This window comes from Tamandua tetradactyla, chromosome X (genome assembly GCF_023851605.1).
Source record: "Tamandua tetradactyla isolate mTamTet1 chromosome X, mTamTet1.pri, whole genome shotgun sequence".
Lineage (NCBI taxonomy): Eukaryota > Metazoa > Chordata > Mammalia > Pilosa > Myrmecophagidae > Tamandua > Tamandua tetradactyla.
Genome location: NC_135353.1, coordinates 72,284,060 through 72,297,031, shown reverse-complemented (window position 1 = coordinate 72,297,031; position 12,972 = coordinate 72,284,060). Strand labels below are relative to the sequence as shown.

Sequence of the window (12,972 nt, the reverse complement as noted above, 5' to 3'; positions counted from 1 at the left end):
AACTGAATACTGGACTGGTTACTGAAGGGCCCCTGCCAGCTGCTGGTTTTGAAGTTGGCTTTGGCTCTGGGCTTGATTTGTGTAAGTTGGGCCCAGGCTCCTCACTCAACAGCTTGTATTGATTTCCGGGGCTCTTTTGTCTCCTCCTCCCTAGTGGAAGCCTCTCCCCCTCTCCCCCTCTGCCTTTCAGGCACTTCCGGTTTTCTGCTTTGCTTCTAATGAATTGAAATCACCGGGAGCCGCCAAGGCTCTGATAGTTTTACAAAACTGTCATTGCTCTTTCTGCGTTTGCCCAGACAAGGGTATCTTTGCCTGAGGTTGAAGTGATGCTGTTAGTCCTGGTATGATTGCATCCAACACAGCACGGCTCCGAGTTGGAAGAAGAGAGACAAGGAGAAGGAGGGCAGGGAGGTGGGAGAGACAGAAGGAGTGTGTGCATACAGCAGCTGTCGGCATTCCTGTCTCAGGGACTTCTTTGCTGATTCACAGAGGCAGCCTAGCCCTGGCCTCCCAGTTTCCAGCTGCCGTTGGCTTTTCAGACCTGACAGCATCATCAGAAGGTAGGTCACAGAGAAATTATTTCTAAGCTTCGCCCGTGTTTGGCTGAGGGGAAATGACTGAGGGAGGGAAAGCTGTGTGTGTGTATGTGCTGCCTGTCTGCCTGCCAGCATGTGCCTTTGGGGGTAAAACTTGCATTTAAAAATGCCTACAATGAAGTAGCCACCATTTAGATTAATGAAGAAAACAAAAGTCCAAGGATAGAAACTCAGACCAATTTGAGAAACTATGTTCTAAGAATGAGTAAGAGGAAGGTTTATGGTTTGCTTCTTGTAGAGGAAAGGGTTATTTATTTATTTATTATTTATTTTTGTTCTCAATGACATGTTTTTTTTGTGCTAGGGTGGATTTCCTGGAGGGAGGGAAGGGAAGGTGTGTGGAAAGCATCGACTGAAAAGGGAGGGGAGAGGGAATGTGGGACCTTGGATTAGGTTTCTGAACATAAGAGTATTCTGGCCAGCACATAGGATGCAGGAGTTCTTCTCTGAAGTAAACTGGGCTCTAATTTAAGAACCTGGAGCTGAAGTGTTCATCCTAATTTCTGCATTCACTTCCTGGCTCAGGTCATTAATGCATTTTTTCCTTTTCTCTTCCCCTGGTTTCCTTTAATCAATCAAGAGGCATCTCTCCACTCCTAAGAGTGTTGCTTGAGTGGTTTGCAAAAAGGGCTTACCTCTCTTGGAGCCAAACACCTCATTTTCTTCTGCTCTCTGTATCTCTCCTAAGCATCAGGCCCAAGCATCCCAGTCTGGTTAGTGGGCCAATTAAAGGCTTTTCCTTCCTTTGGTAGGCAGGTAGAGCCAGGCCTCATGGGTGTTGGCTACAAGCAGGTGGCTGGGTTGGGGGGAGGGGTGTGTAGAGAGCACATCAGCAGCTGCTGGCAGCTTCCATTGAAAGCGTGGTGAATTCTGTCTGGAAATGAACATACTTTTCTCTTATGTTTTCTTTTTGATTGTTCAAAAGAACAAAAGCCTGCAAAAAGCTCTATGTCTAGTTTTCCTTAGCTCCTAACTTTTCTAAAGGAATTATTATTTCTAGATTCAAGGCCCTCAGGTAAAATAATCTTTTAAAGGCCCAGTGGGAACTACAAACCTCAAGAGAGTCTCCCTCTAGAATTTGGGTGGGAAGATGGTCCCAGAGAATCTCAGGGCCTTCTAAGGATATCCTCCTGAAAAGATAGTGCTGGAAGTGGAAATGCTAGGTATCCTGTCCCCAGAAGAAGACTGAGCCCCGTTTTCCTGGATAAACAGACCTCTGCACTACAGTCCTGCTTCTTGCAAAATATGGGGTGGGGATGAAGAGACATAGAAAAGTTCCTCTTATGAGCTTGTACCTCTAGGCGTTCAACCCTACTTAAGTAGCCCTGAGTTCCAGGACGGTGCCCCTTTCAGCCCTGCAGTCACATAAAGGAGAGGAGCATGGCTTGAAGCAGCAAACTTAGCAAAGGCCCAATAGCTAGATACCCCGAGCACACCTCAGATGCAACACTTGGAACCATAGATGTTCAAATGTTTCTCTTCCACAATGTCAGATAGGATGGCATCTTACTAATGAAGCCTGAAAAAATATCCTTCTAAACTTATCAAGGGCACCCATTTAAAGGAAATCCACTTTGTGGAAATTATACTGTGAAATTACATTCCTCCCTTACAGAGGATTCTAAACACACATCAAAAACTAAAATAGCATTTGAGATAAATCCTTCTAGAACACTATTCTGAGGGAATGTTAATAGATTCTGTTTTAAAATAAAGAGTGGCAGCGAGGGTGTGTGTGTATTGGGGGGGAGGTGTTCCATGATTTGATAATTTTTGAGAAATGCTTCATAACTAAATTCTCCTCTTGGAGATTCACAGTATATATAAGCATATTAAAGGCTCTGAAAAGTACTGCTGTAGGAAAATTGGTTTAATTTTTTTTTTTTTTTTTTTTTTTTTTTTTAAAGGAAAGACAGAGAGAAGGAAGGAAGGATAGAAGGAAGGAAGGAAGGAAGAAAGGGAAACATTTTTTAAACATTTTCTTGTTTTTTTATTGTATTCTGTTTCTCCGTTTTTGTTACATGGGCTGGGGCCGGGAATCGAACCGAGGTCCTCCGGCATAGCAGGCAAGCACTTTGCCCGCTGAGCCACCGCGGCCCGCCCGAGGTTTAATTTTTTTTTAACCCATTATATCTGCAACTGGTTTTACCAGGGACCTCTCTTCTACATGGAAAGCACTTCAGCATCTTGCAGACACAGTTTGGGAATGACTGCTCAAAAGAATAAATAGGAACTGGAAGAAATAGTCACATGGAAGAAATTTGTAAGATAAGCTAGTCTAGCACCACATTTTAAAATGTGAAATAACTGAGAAGTTAATCAAATTGTTTTCCTTACTATAGCTGATGAGTATCTGAGAGAGTAGAATGCTTATCTTCTGATCCCCAGCCCACTGCGCTTGACTGCTGCTTCTCTAGCACATTTCTTCCCCTGAAACTAACCCTGGGAAAATGTAGCAACTTTAAGGAATAATCATTTAATATTGAGCACAGCATTTGCATTTACAGTATTTCTTTTGTTATTCTGTTATATAAAAAATGATCAATTTTCCTCTATGCATGGGACTTTCATTTTTTAAAACAATGGATTATGAAATACTTTACATTCAAAAGGTATAAAAAATAATATGAATATCAGGGTGTTCACAAGTAGCTCAAGAAATAAACATCACCTGTAGTGTTTAAAGCCCCTATGTATCCTTCCATGATTAAAGCTACCTCCCTTCCTCCCTCTGAAGTAACCACTGTTCTGTATCTGCTGCTTATCATCCCCATGCATTTAATTATACTTTTATTACATATGTCTGAATCTTTAAGCATCACATACTATTGTTTTGTATATTTTAAAAGTTTATATCAATGGTATATTGTATGTATTCTTTTACGACTTGTTTTTTCTGTTCAATCTTATATTTGTGAAATTCATTCATGTTGTAACATGTGGCCCTCTACTCATTTTTCGCTATTGTATAGAACTCTATTTTTTAAATATATCACTATCCATTTTGCTGTTGATGAACATTTAGGCTGTTTCCAGTTTTGAGCTAGCATAATTGGGACAGATCTCCTTCTGTTACTATGTCTATTGGGTATATATCTAGAGTGGAATTTTCCCATCATGGAGTATAAGCATCTTTATCTTTGGGAGATATCATCAGACTGCTCTCCAAAATGGTTTACTAACTTATACTCCCACCAGTAGTATATAAAGGTTTCAGAACAAAATCACCCCCATAGGAATCTCTCCCCCGTGAGGATGCATGTCTCATTCTTTCTGTGGAAAATAAATTGTATTTTTCAAAATTACTTGACTTCTCAGGAACACATTTTGTTGTTTTCATTTGTCAGTGAGGAAGTTGCCCTAATCTCTAATGTGTCTTTCACTCTGATTGTCTAGGTTTCTATATCTATATTCATTAAGTGAGGTACATCTGAAGCAGAACTTTGGTTTTTGGCATCATTGTGGGAATTATTTTAAGAGCACATAACAAGGTTCAGTACCAATTAAATTTGTCCCTTCTTTTTTAGTGCCATGCTGCCAGATAGAAAGGCAGTGTTGTGAGAAGGAGGGAAGTTATGCAGCATATTACCTTTGATTAGGGAGAGGAATTTGTAGCCTAAGGGAAGGGGTCTTCTTCTCCCTGCCCTGTTCTTTCCTGAACCTCTTGTGATCTTCAGAGTCTTCCCTATTTCTTGATTCCCCCCCCCCAAGAATGATAAATGCTTGTTACAAATATATATATACCAAAACATATAAAGTAAAAAGGAGAATCCTCCTTCATACAATTCCCCATAAGTAATCCCAATGAACATTTGGGTATGCTTCTTCCAGACTTTTTTCCTATGCATACACATATGTAGATTGTTTGAAAGTATTTCAAGTAAAAACTCTTTACTTGAAGTACTTTCAAACTTATAGGATTATTAAAAAATAATACAAACCCTATCCAGACAACCCCAGTTTATCACTATTGTTCCAGATAAACAGATCCACCAATTTTAACATCTTGTCACATTTACTGTATCATTCTATTTATCCATCGATCTATCAGTCATCTATCTATCATTCTATCTGTCTGTCTATCCATCAATCCATTTTCTGAACATTGAGTGTAGGTTGTATACATCATTCTCCTTGAACATTTAATACTGCCATATACATTTCCTAATAGCAAGGACACACACCCATGTATACACCTTAAATTCAGCTATGAAGTTCAAGAAATTTAGCATTGATAAAATACAGTCTGTATTGTAATTTTTCCATATGTCCCAATAATGTCCCTTTTTTTCCCAATAATGTCCTTTTGAGCCATCTCTCCTCCCTTGTTAGATCCCATCTAGGATCATGTATTGCCTTTAATTGTCATTGTCTCTTTGGTTGCTCTTTTATTGTGGGAACATGTATACAACATAAACTTGCCCTTCTGAGCCATTCCTAAGCATACCATTCGATGGAATTAATCACATTCACAATACTGTCGTATCGCCATCACCTTCTGTGCTGGATTGAAAGGATTAGGTGCTCTAGAAAAGCCATGTTTTAATCCTGATCCAATCTTGTGGGAACAACCATTTCTTTCAAACTTTATTCAGCACTGTAGTTTGGAAACTTAGTTCATTTCTCTCCATGGAGATGTGATGCTGCCCATTCCAGGTGGGTCTTGATGGTTTACTGGATTCCTTTAAAAGAGGAGGCATTTTGGAGAAAGATTGAGAACAATGGGAGCACAACAGAGCCATCACGAGAATGATGAGAGCCAGAGCCCATGCAGCCAGAGACCTTTGGGGATGAAGAAGGAATATACCCCCAGAGGAGCTTCATGAAACAAGAAGCTTGGAGAGAAAGCTAGCAGATGTCGCCATGTTCGCCATGTGCCTTTCCAGTTGAGAGAGAAACCCTGAATTTCATCAGCCTTTCTTGAGTGAAGGTATTCTCTTGTTGGTGCCTTAATTTGGACATTTTTATAACCTTGCTTTAATTGGGTCATTTTCTTGGCCTTAAAACTGTAAACTAGCAACTTCTTAAATTCCCCTTTTTATAAAGCTATTTTGTTTCTGGTATATTGCATTCCAGCAGCTAGCAAACTAGAACACCTTCCATTACTAAAACCTTCTCATCACCCCAAAAAGAAGCCCTACACCCATTTTGAACTAACTCTCCATTTCCCCTGCCCCCTGCCCCTGACAACCTGTGCTGTAATTTCAATCTCTATGAGCTTGCAAATTCTCTGATATTTTCTTTGTAGTTACTATGAGGCTTAAATTTAACATCCTAAATCTGTAACAATCTCATTGGCTTTGATACCAACTTAACTTTAATATAATGCATAAACTAGGTTCCTATACTCATCTGTTCCCCATATTTTTGTAGTTCTTTACACAAATTATATATTTATACATTATGAGTCCCAAACCATTGATTTCTCATTACATTTCAGGTATTTGCCTTTTAGATCCTGTAGGAAGTAAAAAGTAAAGTTACAAACCAAAAATACAATAGCCTTAGTGTTTATATTTACCCCCATCATTACCCTTGCTGGAGATCTTTATTTCTTCATGCAGCCTCCATTGTCCTTTCCTTACAACTTGACAACTCTCTTTTACATCTCTTACAGAGCTGGTGTAGTGGTGACAAACCTCTCAGCTTTTGTTTGTCTGTGAATGTCTTAAATCTCTCCCTTGTTTTTGAGAGACATTTTTGCTGGATATAGAATTCTTGATTAGTGTTTTTACCCATCAGCACTTTAATTATGTCTTCCCACTGCCTTCTTGCTAACATGGTTTCTAATGAGAAATTGGCACTTAATCTTATTGGGGCTCCCTTCTACATAGTATATTGTTTCTGTCTTGTAGCTTTCAGAATTCTCTTTATCTTTGGCATCTGGGATGTATATATTTCAGTTTTTTGTTAAATTTGGGAAGTTTTTAGCCATTCTTTGAATATTCTCTCTGCCCATTTCTCTTCTTCTTTTTGGACTCTGTTCTAGTTTGCTAGCTGCTGGAATGCAGTATACCAGAAAGAGAATGGCTTTTTAAAAAGTGGAATTTAATAAATTGCTAGTTTACAATTCTAAGGCTGAGAAAATGTCCCAATTAAAGCAAGTCTATAAAAATGTTCAAATTAAGGCACCAATAAAAGATTACCTTTACTCAAGAAAGGCTGATGAAATTCAGGGTTTCTCTCTTCACTGGAAAGGCACTTGGGGAACATGGGGATGTCTCCTAGCTTTCTCTCTAGGCTTCTTGTTTCATGAAGCTCTCCCAGGGACGTATTCCTTTTTCATCTCCAAAGGTCGCTGGTGGTAGACTCTGCTTCTCATGGCTCTGTCGTTCTGCTTTGCTGTCTCTGAATCTCCTTCATTCTCCAAAATGTTTCCTCTTTTATAGGACTCCAGAAACTTACCAAGATCTACCCAAATGGGTAGAGACATGTCGTCACCTAATCCAGCTTGATAACCACTGTTAATTAAATCACATCTCCAGGGAGATGATCTGATTACAGTTTCAAACATGCAGTATTGAATAGGGATTATTTTGCCTTTATGAAATGGGATTTAGATTAAAACATGGCTTTTCTAGGGGACATACATCCTTTCAAACCAGCACAAATGATAAGACTTTAAGCAAGTTTCTTAATTACTTTGTGCTTCTGATTTCTCATCCATTCAATGAAGATAAGAATAGTAACTACTTCATAGCGATTTTGTCAGGAGTAAATGAGTTAATATGTATAAAGTAGTTAATATATGTAAAACCTGGTATATGATGAGTTTTAACTATTATATATTTGGCTATGGTAATGCTGCCATACTAGGCTTTCTATATAACAATTGAAGACCTCCATGAAATTTTAGTGGGGAATGAGAAAGGAGGGGAGAAGTTTTTAAATAGGTAATATATTCACATTGTTCTAAATTTAAAAGGTACAAAAGGATACTCAGTAAAAAGCATATCTCCTATTGGCAACGTGGGGCAGCAACATCTGGCAACACTAGGCAACACCTGGGCAATGATTATATGGAGAGTTGCTTTATGATAATTCAGTACCCCTTAAATACATGTTTTATGCACTTTTTGCACCTTTATTTCTAAAAGGGGAAATAGAAAAATATCCAAATGAATGGAATAATTTTTCCCACCCCTGACTAATAGTCACTTGGTTCCTGTGTCCAAATGCAACAAACATTAATATTTGTTATTTTTTTATACTTCCAAAGATATTTTAGGGCATAAGTAAGGACCTATTTTCCTTTTTGTTACAGAGATAAGACTAAATGCCTTTTTTCCTTATTTTTTAAATTAAAAATGTATCTTAAGAGATCATTCTATATTGACATATAAAGAGTCCTTTGTTCTTTTTCACAGCTGTATATAATTTCATTGCATAGATAGACCACCATTTAATCAGTCCCATGTAATGGACATTTTGGTTGTTTGCAATTTTTTGCCATCCAACAAAGTCCAGCATCTGTGCATTACCTAATTAGAGTTCAGTTCAACAAATTAAGTCAGGAAACATTCACTGAATGTGTTAAATATATATATATATATATTTGGTATATAAGTAGACATTAGGTATGGACCTTGCCATCTGTTTTAGTTCCCTAGCTGCTAAAACAAACATCAGACGTTGGGCTGGCTTAAACAATGGAAATTATTTGTCTCACAGTTTTGAGGCTAGGAGAAGTCCAAAATTGAAGTGTCAACAAGGTGATACTTTCTCCTTGAAGACTGTGATGTTCTGGGGCTGGCTGCCACGATCCTTGGTCCTTGCCTTTATCATCACATGGCAATACACATGGCAGTGTCTTCTTTCTTCTTCAGGTTCTGTTGACTTCCAGCTTCTGGCTGCTCCCTGTGACTTGTCTTTCTGTGTCCAATTTTCTTTGCTAATAAAGACTTTAACCATATCGGATTAAGTCCCATCCTCATTCAGTTTGGGCACACCTTAATTGATATCATCTTCAAAGGTTCTATTTACCAAGCAGGTACACACTTACAGGACCAGGGATTGATACCTGAACATGCCTTTTGTGTGGAAAATGAGTCAATCCCTAACATCCTCTAAGAGCCAACAGAAACCCCACTATTTCTCACATGTTTCAAAAGCTCTTATTTCTGCCCAAGAGAAAAGATGTCTTCCCCTTCTTGGCTCCTCCTGTAAAGGCCTGTGTGTGGCTTTAAGAACCAGGAAAAAGGTATTCCTAGTGGCAGACAGCCGCAGCTTGGTATCTAGCATGATCCTTAGTGGAGAGCACAAGAATAATTTCCACTCACATTACTCTGTGTGTCAAAATCTTCTCACTCACCTTTGTTCAAAAGCATCCTTTCCATGAATATATCCTAAATTCCTCCAACTAGAAGTGAACATTTCCTCCTCTGTGACCTCTCATAGCATGATTTCTTTGTCTCACATAAGGCATGCATCACTTTCTCCCTTAAATAATACTTTTTTTGTTTATCCATCTCATTTCCTATACTTGATCAGTTGGGGATCAAGTCTGATTCTTCTTAAATTCCTCAAAGTCTCTGCAAAATTAAAAGGAGAAATAGAAAGAGAATCTGTGGGTACAGATAGTACTTTGGGGCAAGATGGAAGTAAACAGAGAGACAAGAAGTTTTGCGAAGAAGAAAGAGCACTTGCCCAGGAGTCAGAAGTCCTGGGCTCACTTGTATCTCAACGTCTTCGTTGTAAAATGGGATCATAATTCTTGCAGGGACTGTTAAAAAAAGTTGAAAAAGTGACCAGATTTCAACAAGAGATATGAATGGAGCTGATCTGAGTAGAATTAAGGTAAATCCATAATACAGGGTGAAGGAGGATATGGTCTATATTTTAAAACTTCAACTCTGTCAGACCAAAGGAAGAAATGCTTATTTGATGCAAAATTTATATTTTTGGTAGCACACTGTCTAATTTAACTTGTATGGTCATTTTATTCAAACACCGTAATTACATGGAACCTTGATATTCAAGGTAATGAGAGCTTGTTACTTTGTACAAGTTAGTGTGATGTCCCAATACCTCCCAGTATAATTTGAGCAGAGAATAAAAAAGTATTTTCGAAGTTCCCTTAAGGGTCTGAGGAAAAAGGAGGAAATATTAAACTTACCCACCTGGGGGATTCCTGAGTAAAAAACTAGGACAAAAAAATGAATAAATAGTAGGGGCTTGTTTTAACCTTTTATTGCATTGACATATACACAAGTCCAAATTTCCCATTTTAACCACTTTCATGTGTGCAATTCAGTGGAATGGCTTTGCCTTTTGGTAATGATTTTTACAAGATATATCTTCAGCTATAATATGCAGTTTTTGTTAGTTCATAGATTAAATGGCTATTTGCTCAAATACTGCTTACTTGTTAAAGTGTCAAAGTATGTAATTGTTTAATTGTCAAAGTGCTTTAACATTTCTTAAATAAGTACTAAACATAGTGTGCTATTCTTTTAATTTCTGCTCAGCACAGTAGGTTGGAAATTTGATTAGATTATCTCCACGGAGATGTGACTCACCCAGTTGTGGGTATTAACCTTTGATTAGAGGGAGATGTGACTCCACCTATTCCAGGTGGGTCTTGATTTACTGGAATTCTTTAAAAAAAGAAGCATTTTGTAAAAACCTTCAGAGTCATGGGAGAGCCATGCGAACCACGAGAGCCCATGCAGCCAGAAACTTTTGGAGATGAAGAAGGAAAACACCCCTGGGGGAACTTCATGAAACAAGAAGCCTGGAAGGAAAGATAGCAGACGTCGCCATGTCTGCTACGTGCCTTTCCAGTTCAGAGAGAAGCCTGAACATCATCAGCCTTCTTGAACCAAGGTGTCTTTCCCTGGATGCCTTAGATTGGACATTTCTATAACCTTGCTTTAATTTTGACATTTTTCACAGCCTTTGAACTGTAAACTTGCAACTTAATAAATTTCCCCTTTTAAAAGTCATTCTGTGTCTGATATATTGCATTCTGCAGCTAACAAACTAGAACAGACTTTGGTACCAAAGAAGTGGGGTGCTGCTGTTGTTTGCAAATGCCAAACATGTTGGAATAGCTAAATACATAAGGGAAAGATTCTGAAAGAGTTGTAAGGGGCTGGCTAGAGAATGCCTAGACTGCTTTGAAGAGACTATTGGTAGAAATGTGGATGCTAAAGATACTTCTGATAAGGCCTTAGACAGAAATGAGGCACGTGTTATTGCAAACTGGAAGAAAGGTGATCCTTGTTTTAAAATGGTGCAGTTAATCTGGCAAAGTTGACTAGTGGCTTTGGCTGGAAGGCTGATTTTAAAAGCCATAAACTGGGATATTTAGTAGAAGAGATTTCCAAATTAAATGTGGAAACTGCAGACTGGTTTCTCCTTGTAGCTTATAGTGAAATGTGACAGGAAAGAGATAAGCTGAAAACTGAATTCTTGGGTACAAAGAAATCAGAAATTAATGTTCTAGAAAATTTCTGGGCTTCCAGGAAGGGAGACCCCAGAGAATAGTGCCCGATGTGAGGATTTAACCAAATGTGGAACCAGTCAGCCATTTCAGAAAAAGTCAGGATTGGAGATGGAGTTATCCAGGAAGGATTTGTGGAAACTCCTGTCTGATGGGTGTTATCTGAAACTACTGCATAGAAAGCCAAGAAGAGTGTTGTGGGATCTGTATAAATACAACTGCTACCAGCCTGGAATGAAAATCTCAGAAAAGGGAAAAAGTGAAGGTAAAATGTCTAAAGAGGAAGAACCATGGAGACTGGGTCTGAAGTCAAGAAGCCTCAGGCAAGGAGAGCAAACCCACCCAAGCACGTGGAGAGGGTGAATTTTCCCGGAAGGCAGAGGGTGGGCCTTCCACATCCTTGCAGGGGAAGAGTGGTGCCACCTCAGGCCTTGGAGAGGGTGGAGCACATTCCTTGGGGATTGGGGAGGCCTGGATGCCACCATATGGAGGAGTTGAGCATGTGCCCCAGAGATGGCATAGAGCCCAGGTGTGGCCTCAGTGCTTGGAGAGGGTGGAGCTGAGAAAAAGGTGGTCTCCCCATTGTCCCCCGAGGTTGCATTCAAAGAGAGGCAGGCCACTACATAGGCCCTTGGAAAGGGTGGGACTGCTGTTTTCTAAAATGCCAAAGATAAATGACTCTCAGACTTTGAAATCTAATGGACTTTTCCCTGCAGGTTTTTGAAACTTTTTGGGTCCAGTGACACCTGTATTCCTTCCAACTTCTCCCTATGAAAATGGGAATATGTATTCTATGACTGTCCTTCCTTTGTATGTTGGCAGCAAATAACTTGCTTTAAGTTTTACATGTCTAGAGCCAGAGGGGAAATTTGCATTAGAACAAACCATGCCTGTATCTGACTTTGTTGAGATTTTGTACTGTTTCTGACTTTGTATTGCATTTGTATTGTTACTGAAATGGTTTAAGTCTTTCTGATATTATGGTGGAATTAAAGTATTTTGTATATAGAAAAAAAAACATTTCTTTTTTGGGGTCCAGAGGGTGGGATGTGCTGATTTGAAAGGATTATGTACCCTAGAAGAGCCATGTTTTAATCTTGATCCATCTTGTGGAGGCAGCTATTTCTTTTAATCCCTATTCAGTACAGTAGGTTGGAAACTTGATTAGATTTTCTCCACAGAGATGTGACTCACCCAATTGTGGATATTAACCTTTGATTTGAGGGAGATGTGACTCCACCTGTTCCAAGTGGGTCTTGATTAGTTTTCTGGAATTCTTTAAAAGATGAAGCAGTTTGGAAAAAGCTTCAGAGCCATGGGAGAACCACAAGAACCATGAGAGCCCATGCAGCCAGAGACCTATGGAGATGAAGAAAGAAAATGCCCCTGGGGGAGCTTCATGAAACAAGAAACCTGGAGAGAAAGCTAGCAGGCTTTGCCATGTTCACCATATGCTTTTCCAGTTGAAAGAGAAACCCTGAATGTCATCAATCTTCTTTCCCTGGATGCCTTAGATTGGGCATTTTCATAAACTTGCTTTAATTTGTACATTTTTCCAGCCTTAGAACTATAAACTTGCAACTTAATAAATTCCCCTTTTAGGAAGCTGTTCCATATCTGGCACATCACATTCTGGCAGCCAGCAAACTAGAATGGGGTTGGGGGGCGGATAATGGGTAAGAAAAAGTTGGGTAGAGTGCAATACTAGTGGTCAATGAGAGGGAGAAGTAAGGGGTATGGGATGGATGCAGTTTTCCATTTTTATTTTTCTTTATTTTTTTGGAGTGATGCAAATGTTCTAAAATTATCATGGTGATGAAGGCACAACTATTTGATGATGTGATGATATTGTATACTTTGGAGGGACTGTATGGTGCATGAAGATATCTCAGTAAAAATAATTCTTAAAAAAATGAAAAAAAATTCTTGCTG

At 39.1% G+C, this 12,972-nt stretch overlaps 1 protein-coding gene across 1 annotated transcript in view; it reads left to right on the top strand.

Moving 5' to 3' along the window:
• The first annotated feature begins 213 nt into the window (after positions 1 to 213).
• DRP2 (dystrophin related protein 2) overlaps positions 214 to 12,972 on the top strand; it is a 47,986-nt gene continuing 35,227 nt past the window's right edge. Inside the window, exon 1 of the mRNA XM_077146690.1 lies at positions 214 to 560. The gene's annotated coding sequence lies outside the window, so the exon portion shown is untranslated. The remainder of the gene's footprint in view (positions 561 to 12,972) is intronic.